The sequence below is a fragment of the Lycium barbarum genome, chromosome 1 (genome assembly GCF_019175385.1).
Source record: "Lycium barbarum isolate Lr01 chromosome 1, ASM1917538v2, whole genome shotgun sequence".
Taxonomy (NCBI): domain Eukaryota; kingdom Viridiplantae; phylum Streptophyta; class Magnoliopsida; order Solanales; family Solanaceae; genus Lycium; species Lycium barbarum.
The window spans coordinates 156,895,036-156,903,896 of record NC_083337.1 but is presented as its reverse complement, the minus strand read 5'-3'; the positions used below and the strand labels follow the sequence as shown (position 1 = coordinate 156,903,896).

General features: G+C 33.7%; 1 long non-coding RNA gene across 1 annotated transcript; it reads left to right on the top strand.

Moving 5' to 3' along the window:
- The first annotated feature begins 7,210 nt into the window (after nucleotides 1-7,210).
- On the top strand, nucleotides 7,211-8,181 carry LOC132599611 (uncharacterized). Its single transcript, XR_009566895.1, has 3 exons — nucleotides 7,211-7,272; nucleotides 7,732-7,919; nucleotides 8,005-8,181. It is a non-coding gene; the product is annotated as an uncharacterized LOC132599611 (long non-coding RNA).
- Nucleotides 8,182-8,861: the final 680 nt, after the last annotated feature.

The following is an 8,861-nucleotide window of genomic DNA, read 5'->3' as shown; positions in this document are numbered from 1 at the left end:
TAATAAAAGACTAATAATTATAGTAAAATTTAAATGCATATTTATCAATTTCTCAAAATACCAGAAGTATTAATAGGTATTTCGGGGGAGAGGCGGGACAAAATTGGGTGTCAACAACATGCATCATCAGAAGCTAGCTTTACCAGAAAACGCGGTATCCATGTTACTATAGCTCCTTCTTCTTCTTCTTCCCTTTTTTTTTTTTGACAATACTATAGCTACTTCCATCGACCCAATTTATGTGGTAGTGTTTGTTGAGTACAGATTTAACAAAGAAGCAATTTAAAAAAAAAAAAATTATGGTCTAACAAGCCATAGATATTTTTTTTGTTATAAATCATTTTATTAATCAAAAGAAAAGTTTTAAATTAATTTTTAAATAAAGAAGTATAACAATTTTTTTGAAACAAAGTTAAAAAGAAAAATATAACACATAAACTAGGATTGGAGGAATATATTTTAGTGCAAAAGCTGAACTAGAATGAGTAAGGGCTTGTGCTTTTGCTTGCTTGTAATTTATAGTTTTGGACATTAAATCTCCAAAATTAAGCATTGACAGAGAGCAAATGTGAAACGAATTGATTCTAGTCTAGAGCTAGTATAAATCTAGAGTCATGGAATTCGGCTTTTATTGACGATGTCAACTTGCAAAAATACAAACACACCTGCCTCATATTGGAAGAAAGTTATCATCTATTCACCATTGGACAAAACACGTACCAAGCTAGAGTTGACCCTTCATAAATCTTTAACTTTCCTCTTTCCTTTTTCTTAACATTGTGGGCGATCACTTCTTTCTTTCACTTTCTCATAATTTACTAACTCTACATGTAAAAAGATCTACATGCATTAATTTCTTGATAAGACACACTATTAGCTCACGCTAATCTAATGAATGAACTATTTAATTAACACATATATTTTACCTTGATATATCACATACTTAACCATGATAAACTAATATAGTAATATCAACATGATAAACTACTATGTTCCAGCACTGCCCCTGAATTAATCAACCAAAGTAGAAGCTAGTAATATCAATATCAGCACCAAGTTGCGAGTAAATAAATACTCCTACGTAATATTCTTAAAACTGGCATTTTAAAGCCTCAAATGCCAGATCCCATATAGTATGTGGTCCCAAAGCTCGATTAAACAGTGTCGAAAAACAAATAAAACGGAAAATGTGAATAGTGGAAGTGAAGGTCCACACGATAAGATCAGAGGTAAATAGAAAGCCCCGCAACATGTCAAACTTTACGGCTTTTGTATCAACCCGCGTTGATAATATTTTTAAACAAACGAAAGAACTTGCAAAGTCAAAAGCGGCCCAATTTTTTTTGGAGTTTTTGAAAATTTTAAAAAGAAAAACTAAATTTGAAATTCTTTGAATTTTGTTTAATAAAAAAAAAAACAGATTAGACGTACACTTGTTACAAAAAGGAAAAAGTAGGACTTAAGAGTTTACAATCTCAGTTCTCAGGTTTTACAAATTTAAAACGAATGCCATTTTATTGGTAGTATTACTCCTGCCCGACCGCTAGAAGTAACTTTTTAAGGGTGTGACACATTCATTAAATAGGCGTTTGGCCATAGAAAAAAAAAACACTTTTTTTGGAATTTTTAAATTTGGAGTTGAAGTTAGAGTTGTGTTTGATCATAGTTTTTGCAAATAATATTTGGTTGTTGAAATGTATTTTTTCTAAAAAATATGAAAAATGATTTGTACCCCTAATTTCAAAAAACTAGCAAAACCATCCAAAGCAATTAATAAACATAACCAGTGTGAGAAATATAACAACTATACTCGAAATCAGTTATGGAGTGCTCAAGACTGATGGTCTCTTTCCATCAAAAGGCTGCAACTGGGAAGCTTATGGGTGTACACAGAAAATATAACATCTCTAAGTATGGCTTTGTTGCCAAAATTTCCACCTGATGCTTTTCTTTTAAAAGCTTTTTAGCACATGATGTTCAATGTTTGTTGGAGTGGAGAGCTACATAACTTGTCTCTGACTAGTGAAAAAAGTTGTATGAACTTTTAGGGTAAAAATTGAGCAACATAAAAATTTTGCGGTAAAAATTGAAAACAGAAAAACAAAAGTAAAGGTCCAAATTAGAAAAAGTGAAAAAAGTAAAAAATAAGGTTTTGGTTGTTTTTCAAATTCCAAATACAAATTCAAGTTGTATTTGGAATTTTTATGGCCAAACACCATAAAGTGGAAAAAGTGAAAAAAAGAATTCGGAAAAAAGTGAATAATTCTCATAGCGAAAAATTGGCCAAACTTTATTTTTTGCAACACTTAGTGTTTTTTTCCATACTTTAACCAACGATTAGTCGTGTGTCAAGACATCAATATTTTATATAGAACCTGATATTTTTTTCTGCGAACAATAATGTAGGCCCAATACATCAAGGATACGTAGACGTTCGGATCGTCATTTTAGGGGTTGAAACAGTACCAAAAAGCAAATAAAATTTGGAGCCGTTAACTGCTTTAGCGCAGTATTTTACTGCGTTATAGAAGCAAAAAAATTTTCTCCCTAAGTTATGACCATCTAAAGTTTGACGACTTTACAACTAGTTTTTCTCCCTATATTTTTTAGAATTATATTTATATTCAAAATAAAGTTATGTCTTGATTAAAAAATAACACGCTTAAATCAAAATCTTAAAAAATAAAACACCCTAAAGTTTTCAAACAAAACTTACTTCTGGTACCTTTTCAACCCCTAAAATGACTATCCGAACGTCTACGTATCCTTGATGTATTGGGCCTACATTATTGTACGCAGAAAAAAATATTAGGTTCTATATAAAATATTGACGTTTCGGAGTCTTGACCCACGACTAATCGTTGGTCAAAGTATGGAAAAAACACTAAATTTTTTCAAACAAAACTTACTTCGAGCACCTTTTCAACCCCTAAAATGACGATCCGAACGTCTACGTATCCTTGATGTATTGGGCCTACATTATTGTACGCAAAAAAAAATATCAGGTTCTATGTAAAATATTGACGTTTCGGAGTCTTGACCCACGACTAATCGTTGGTCAAAGTATGGAAAAAACACTAAGTTTTTTCAAACAAAACTTACTTCGGGCACCTTTTCAACCCTTAAAATGACGATCCGAACGTCTACGTATCTTTGATGTATTGGGCCTACATTATTGTACGCAGAAAAAAATATTAGGTTCTATATAAAATATTGACGTCTTGACACACGACTAATCGTTGGTCAAAGTATGGAAAAAAACACTCAGTGTTGCAAAAAATAAAGTTTGGCCAATTTTTTTTTGCTTTTTGGTACTGTTTCTATAACGCAGTATTTTACTGCGCTAAAGGTAGTTTTGTAACTTTATTTTTTTTGTTGAGATATTTTGGTTCAAAGTGATTTTTTTGGGGACATTTTGATTCCGGACTCCATGCGCTGCAATGCAATGAGAACTTAAGAAGAAGAGGAGAAGACAAGTGGGCAGCTAATGACAACAAATGTCATTGGCTGAAAAGGTGAAAAGGGGGTGACTTTTGGTTTGCTCATTCCCGCACTAATTTAGTGCGTGAAAGGCCAAACTGTTATTTTTTGCAGTTTGGTCCTTTCACGCACGAAATTCGTGCGTGAATTCTATTTATGTGTTTTTTTTTTTTCTGTATTACTTTGGTTCAACTTTTCTTTTTTTCTACTACTTAAGTCGCGGATTCGTATATATGCACCTCTTTTTTAACAAGAGGTATATCTGCTCTAAATCGCAAAATTGAAGGGAATATTCGTACCTTTACCCTTAAACAAATTATTTATTGACACTAATTAAGGGAATTATTTATCTCTCCTCGTTGATCTATACATAAGAAAATGTAAATAAGTGCTGAAGGACTTCTCAGAAATTTGTTATAATTGACATACAGACCAAAAAAAGCAAATTACTATTCCTTTCATTCCCTAATCCATTTGTTTGACACTATTTCCTTTTCAAAAAGTAGAGTTCATTACAAACGAAAAAGCTTTCATAACCCTGCAAATGTCATAACAGTTTAAGAAGATCATGGTTTGAAACAGCTTCCTTTCTCTATTAAACATGGTATCAAGTAAAGAATGACAAACAAAATGAAATGGAGGGACTATTGAAGTTATGCCTGTGGACTTCACCCTGAAGAAAACTATACAGGACAGCCAAATTACACACAATTTATTTCATTCGTAAAACATACAGATTGCAATTTGCATTCCAAATTTTTGATTTAACGCGATTCTTCCTGTCAAATTGTGGGAACCAAACGCATGAAGCGCGCTTCTAAGCAAAATCAGAGTTATGCCAACGACACCAATGATAAATTAAAATGCTTCTCTCCCGCGGGCCATAATTACCAAAATTAAGGATCGAATACAAATGTAACATTGCAGGAAACATCTGGTGCTCAGGCGCAATTCTCTTCTGCTCAAATACTCCTAAAAAGAACCCAGAATGTCTGGCTGCAATGCTGGGGGAACTTCAAAGAACTAATTTGGGCCCTCTGCTTTGCTTTGGTGAGGTGATTCTAAACATTCCTTCGCTCTATGAAGTTTTGACTGAAGGAAAAAACTTCCATTTTTAGCGTTACTCTCAAACAACTTATCATATTTCTGGACGGCATGATGAATAAACATATTAAACACTTCAAATGTCAATGCATTAAAAACCATGGGGAAAACAATCGCGCAAAATCACCAGTGACAAACCTGCAACACTTCTTCCCATGATGGATGCTCTGCAACCCCAAGAATCTGCCTAGCCTCCGACTCGGTCATATTTTTGCCTGCACTTTTAAGGTTCTGTACTGCTTCTTGTGCAACACCTTTTTTTGATGCGTCTACTATTAACAAAGCATGAATTGATCATCAACTCAAGCAAGGTTACCACACCATTTTTTGACGCGTCTACATTTAAGATCGTTTTGCAAGCCCATCATTATTTGCAAACTATGTATCAGTTCTAGTTCTTGGCTATTAGCCTAGGGCAAAATTAAGCATTGAGGATTAACTGTGAATATTGAAATATTCCTTTTACAGTACTTTTTAGTTTAAAACTATTCTATTCACTTGCAGTTATCTCTATCTGCTAATTTACAATGCGTTTTATTTGCTAGCGTTATTGTCCATTTCTTGACCTAAAGATCCATTTGACTTTACCAAGTTATCAGACTCTATTCAAAAGGAAGAGATGGTTCATTGCAAGAGCTTGCCCGTATTGAAATAATTCCAAACTCATTGAATCCCAAGTGGATTACAAAGTATACTATTGCCTATCACTTTGAGACAGTGCGGAATTTGGTGTGAGTATTGACATTTCAGAATCTGATATTTCTGTCAATTAGATACCTCTTCTGTCTTACGAGATTCTTTTTATCTCAGGTCCGTGTCTGCGATATTGACACTCAATTTCATAATCAAGATGTCAAGGTATATTTTTGTGCTCTTTTAAGGATTTCAAAGGTCAAAAATACCGTTAGCAAAAGTTTATGTTTACCAAACTACCCCAAAAGTACGAACAAATACTAACTTTAGGCATTGTTGGCAATACATCTATGACTACAGTCTCAAAAAACATGCTTATTCTTTGTTTGTGATTTTATCTGATATGTTTGTTTGATAGAGTCAAAATCTATTCTAAGCTTCCAAATTAGACCAATGGAATTCTGTCTGCTATATTTAAAACTAATAAATAAGTGCTTCTGAAATGTCGAGTAGATACTGCTACTTTCTCTTGAACCGTAATACTATTATTTGATTAGATCATTGAATCTTTTATTTCTCTTGAGATTCTTCCATGTTAGGTTCTTTTGAGTAATATATTTGGATTCCATAAACAACATAGAGGAGAAGAATAACGGAATCATATTTCTTTCGGTGGAATTGTATCATAACATGGAGAGCTATTTATTGAAATATAGTATAACGTGTGATTTCCGCCAAACATATTTATTTATTACATTTTATCCAAATGAAATTGAAAAACTTTATTGAAGTTTCTCATAATAAACATTTATCATTTATTGATTTAGATAATACTGATTATAAAGTGATCTTTTACATGTCCTCTTTGAAAATTTGACTCTAGATTGGCCAATCACAAACTGCTAGTATTCGAATGTACTTTTTTGCTGAAATTCCATTTGACAAAAAATACTTTTCAAAATAAGCAGATTTAGAAAGTTGGCCAAACATGCTCTTTGTCTCTAGATAAGATTTGTAAGACAACTTCAAGTTCATGAAGTCTTGCATATGGTAGTTTATGTAATCCCTGTATCTGTTGGGCTTAACGGTCCAAAAATGCTCTTAACATGATGTGATATTGTTCGTTTTAAGCTAAGCCCGTGCGTTTTTTCCTCAAAAAGCCTCACATCATTAAGAGTATCTAACTCCTTATAAGTAGCTCATTTTTCTTTCCAGCTACCAATGTGGTACTTTGTTCGAACACCAAAAATCTCCCCCTCAAACCAAGTTTCGCATGACTCATTACGGGTCAGAGATTCAACATGTCAATGTGTCACCCACATCGTCAGAGTATTTACGGTTACGGAATCCCAAAGGCTGTGTATGCGTCTTCAAAGCTATGGGTAAAAGTTGTAAACTGGCCCATAGACGGGCAAAGGCACTAAGTCGGGCCCCATGCCACACTCTGCCATCTTCCTACTCGTCCCGCCAAACTATTGGCTATGATACTAGTTGTTGGGCTTAATGGTCCAAAGATACTCTTAATATGATGTAATATTGTCCGCTTTAGGCTAAGCCTGCACGGTTTTTCCCCAAAGGTCCTCACATCATTAAGAGTATCCAACTCCTTAGAAGTAGCTTCTTTTTCTTTCCAGCTACCAATGTGGTACTTTGTTTGCACACCCAACAGTATCTGCTAACACCTAAAATTTAGCCATGAACTTCTCTTGATTCACCTGGACTCGCGGTAGAGAAGTAGTTAGAGAAGCATGTAAAGGTAAGTGTTTTTGCTTCTATTTTCTTCACTCTGCTTTGTCATCTGTACAAACTGTTGGACAATAAGTTTCCTTTTGTACCTGATGAGTACATTTCTTATGCCTAGCAATTCATTTATTTGTTCCATTTACTGTCTATAGGCAAATGATTAGACCATTTTAATTTTTCAAGCAATATTAAAGGATACGAACATATATAATCATGGCTCACGATTAATACATGAAGTCTGCATAACTTATGCAAATGCTTAAACTGGAGGAGCAGGACTTTCTTGGAGAGGCTAGTTGCACATTATCTGAGGTTACAGATCACTTGTCAATCCAATATTTATTTTTGAAATTATAGTGTCACCGTAGTTTTCTTACTTATGGTGTAAGAGACAAGGGCATGACTCGATATTGAGGCTGTAATTGGTATGTGAACTGAAGTGCTAAGAGAAGACACATTTCACATTTAAGGCTCTATACTTTGTGTAACTCGGTTATGCATATCCCACCACTGGTTGTCTCTTGTGTCGGCTGTTAGCTAAAACATTGTGGATTTGCTTGACAATCATCCTATTCTGCTTGATTATCCAGATGTTACCAGCAACATAATAGCCAAATTTGATGCCCGCTTTAAGCATGTTTGATATATTTCTCCTGTTTAAGTTCTTGCATGCAGCTATTTTTTTCCAACCAATGATTTCATAATAATTATAGTTCTATGCATGCAATTACTTTTTCTTATTAATCCGATGATTATTGAATTTCCTTGTAGATTGTCACAAAGTCAAATGGGTCCCTGACCTTAGACCTGATACGTGGAGAACAATCTTCTGGTCCAACGCATGAACAAAAATATGTAAGCTTACTGTTTGTGCTGAAGAAAGTGTTGCCTCAAAGACTACTGTAGAGTTGAAATTGAGATGTTCAGAGTTGGTGTCCAAGTATTTTTTCTCAAAAAGTGTAAGAACTCCTCAACGTAGTTTTAGCATTTGTCATTTTGAATTGTGTAATGGATATAAGTTAACTATCTCATTGATTGTGGCAGGATCCATGTTTGGTGATATCTAAAACTATAGAGAGTGGAATGGTGGTTCCAATTTGCAAAACAGAAGTTATAAAAGATGATCATAGTCCAATTTGGAAACCAATTTCCATAAGGATTCAACAAGTTGGATGTAAAGTATAAAAGAAATGTTCCTCCATGTGCTTCCTAAAAAGTATTTCTGAGATCCTCCCCAAACAAATGTAAATCTTGGAAGGGACTAAACAGGAAACCTTGCGAGACATATGTTGCTATGAGCCGAGTGCCACTTTCTATGGGACTATATGCTATTCCATGTGAATCAGATGTTGGTATGAGTAACTGTGAAATTGTTAGAATTTTATGAATTTTGAATTTGGTGAAAAAAAATTTATTTTCACGTAGTCATTAGCCATATTTTTTGTGGGTTTCTGACTCACTAGGAGATATTAGGATTTTAAGTGTAGCTAATTATCTTTTACACATCGATGAGTCGAGGGATGACCATACAATTTGTACTACTAAACGTGTTTGCACTTGATTGGTTCGACTGCAAATCTTTTTTCATACCAGCTACCGTGGGACAAAATTCTCAAAACAAGGTAAAAATCTCTATTGTCAGGAAAAGATACTTCTACTTGAAACTTTATGAAGGAAAATATTTTATTGATAAACTCTATGAATCTCTAAACGCTCTTTACAATTTTCATAACATAAAATAAATAGCAGCAACCCTATTTATAATAATATAAAACCTACTTTAACTCAAAAAAGGAAAACTTATTCCTATACTAATTTGACTATAAATCCTAATTGGACACGGATTAAAATATCAAATCCTAACCAATTTTAGTTTACTACAATTTTGAATTATTATTTCC